The sequence below is a fragment of the Lathyrus oleraceus genome, chromosome 2 (genome assembly GCF_024323335.1).
Source record: "Lathyrus oleraceus cultivar Zhongwan6 chromosome 2, CAAS_Psat_ZW6_1.0, whole genome shotgun sequence".
In the NCBI taxonomy this organism is placed as follows: Eukaryota; Viridiplantae; Streptophyta; class Magnoliopsida; order Fabales; family Fabaceae; genus Lathyrus; species Lathyrus oleraceus.
Window position 1 is genome coordinate 457,506,580 of NC_066580.1, and position 3,122 is coordinate 457,509,701.

The 3,122-nt window shown below is 31.8% G+C and overlaps 1 long non-coding RNA gene across 1 annotated transcript; it reads right to left on the bottom strand.

Moving 5' to 3' along the window:
* LOC127120347 (uncharacterized) lies at nucleotides 1-2,164 on the bottom strand. The gene is made up of 3 exons (XR_007803183.1): nucleotides 1,998-2,164; nucleotides 575-775; nucleotides 1-505 (listed from the first exon to the last, which is right to left on the bottom strand). It is a non-coding gene; the product is annotated as an uncharacterized LOC127120347 (long non-coding RNA).
* Between the last annotated feature and the right edge of the window lie 958 nt (nucleotides 2,165-3,122).

The window sequence follows — 3,122 nt, forward strand, 5'->3', positions numbered from 1 at the left end:
TTAATAAAAGGCAATTCAAAAGCACACAATGTGCAAATATCATAACACATCAATACAAAATCATATAATGTGCAACTGTTTAAACAAAAAACAACTAATTATGTAATTGTCATAACATATTCAACAGTATCATTAAGAGAATCTCTTATATGTGTCATCCTAAGATCTCATAACCCTGATGCATGTCCCTAGCCTAAGGTCTGGTATAACCATAGTAGGCTCTTGAGTCAAACTATCCTCTTCATCCTCAGGTATCATCATTAGTTCATCCTTGCTTGCTCCTAGCCCTTTAATTGAATTGGTCTTTCAACTTCAGCCTTTTAGGTTTAACATGTGCAAGTTTAACCACAATAGGAGCAACTTCAATAACATCTTCAACAGTCTAATCTTCATTTGTAGTAAGAGGTTCATCTACATGTGCAGTAGGTTCTACCACATGCTCAATAGGTTCATATGCATTTACAACAGGTTCTTCTTTGTTTACATTGTATCTAGGAGTCTTTCTCTACAACAACAAAATAATTCAGTTAAGTACACCTATATATGACAACAACATATCAAAAAGAAAGATTACCTTTATTTTCAAAGCATCTAGATTCTGAGTTGTTTCTTTGCATCTTCTTGAGTTATGGCCCATTTTATCACATTTGGTACATTTGTATGTCATCCCAAGTCCCAACTCTCCGCAGTCTTGAGCCACCCTCACATAATCCCATAAATATAAGTTTCTTTGGTATGACAGATCCTTTCTTGTACAAAGAAGAGTGTAAATCATCTGCATTTCATGCCATATATCCATTCCATTTATTAGACCTATAGCAAAACTATTACATAACACATACATTTTCCTATAGTAGCAGTCATCAATAACCTATAGGTGTCTTAGGAGCAATCTATGTTTAATTCTATCAAACTTATATTAAAATATACTTATCAATCCTTGTAAATAGAGCATAACACACCATATTAAAACACACATAAAATCACATACATAGTGCCACACATAGAATCACATACATAATGACATAATAGAACACACCATATATGAACACATAGTGACATACATAGTGACATAACAACAGAACACATAATGACATAACAAAACACATAGAATAACATACACAGTGATATACCTTTTGTTGATATGATATGAACACATATATCTTATCTTGGCCAATATATTCCATTAAAAGTCATAAAAAGAATCTCCAACTTTCTTTGATTTCTATTTCAATCACTCTAAATGTCAATGGAAAATATTGGCTATTTCGGTTCCTTCCTACAACTATTAACAACTACCCATCATAACTTATATTTAAATAACAACCATCAACACCTAAAAATGGTCTACATCCCTCGACGAAACCTATTTTGTATCCTATATGACTTCCCTTTGATTACAACGTTGTTTGAAACATTTCTCGGCCTATCAATTTTAGTGACTTCAAATTCATCATTCGATGTAATCATTCTCCCATCCTCGCTATCATCAAACCTAAACTTCTTTGCATCATAACCACTTTCATCTAGTTTATATTTTCCATCATTTAATTAAGTTACTTCAGTCAGATAGTGCATTAAGGCTTAACTACTTTGACATTGATGTCCTTTACATTATGCTCAATATATAAACGCCCTTTCAATATTGTTTCCAATAGCATAACTCACAACATCTTCAACACGACCATTCTTGTTAACTTGAAAAAAGGAATCATCTATACCTTCAAGTTTACTCCAAACCTTAAACTCATTTCTTTCATAACCCCAGTCAAGAACCAATTCAAACACCTCAGAGACACCCGATTTTTCAATATTTTAATCATATACAATAGTTTAAACCCCACCCCTATAAAACATTGTCTTGTCTCTAACAACCTCCCCCAATGTGATGAAAAAAAACATTGAACATAATCATACTTTGTTTCAGAAAGACATGCATTACAGTTGTTGTCTACTAAACAAAACAAAAATGAGAAAAATCGAGGAAATAAGCATACCTTCGTTCAATTTTCTTGGATGAATGGATCTATGAGACAAATGCATACAACTTCTTTGAGTGTTTCCGAAACCCACAATCTTCTTCTCTTTCGCAAGTTTTGTCTTAAAAGGAGTTTGTTTAAGTTTCTCTATTAGGGCACAATGGGGAGGAAAATGATATAATTAAATGTTTCCAATTATATTTATTTAAATGCCAAAAAAATTCAATAACTTAATAATTTGTGGTATGACATTAGTTGGCCCAAGTGTAGTTAATTTTTTTTTAAAAAAACAAAATAAAATTGACACTCAGTGCGACATGTAGGCACTTAGACCGAGTCAAATAACTTAAAGGTCTAAAGGAACGAAATCTTCACGTGGAAAGGTTGAAATCTAATGTTTTTAAAGGGGGTAAAACAAAAGTCGTCTATATGTTAAGGGAAAACATGTATTAACCCTTATTAATATTATAAATGATTTATAATTTGAATTAACGAATAGAGAAAGACAAAAATTCTGGTAAGTCTTATTTTTTGCCCTTTTCTAATTTAGAGTTTGACGTGGTTTCATTTTTCGTCCATTCCTCTCTTAGGTTTTGAATCTTAATGTGCGTGGTTTAACATTTTCTCTTGGTTTTAGGGTTTTCTAATGGTTTTAGGGCTTTGTGTTAGTTTTGATTTTGAAAATGTTAATATGATTATATGAATGTCTATTAAGTAGTACTATTTTATTTTTAGGTTAAAAATGGATGAATTTGTTCATGTCTTTATCCACCATGGATGTTCATTTGTAGATGATGAGCCATCTAGTTATGAAGAATTAGTTTTAGATCCGAGATGTGATGTAGATAAATGACACTATTTTGAGGTGGTAGGGATGATTAAAGAACTGAGATACAAGAAGGTTATAATAATATTATACAAGGACCCCACATTTGGTATGTTTACTTTGAATGATAACAAATGTGCTTACGATATAGCCAATTTATGTAAGGTACATCTGAGTCTTCATATGTATGTATAACTTCCACTGTCTCAACCCGAGTATTTTGATGGTCGTATAGAGGATGAAACTATAAACCCAAATGATGTTGTTATATTTGATGAATAATATGAGATTGGAAAATTGTATGAGGAAGTTTTCAA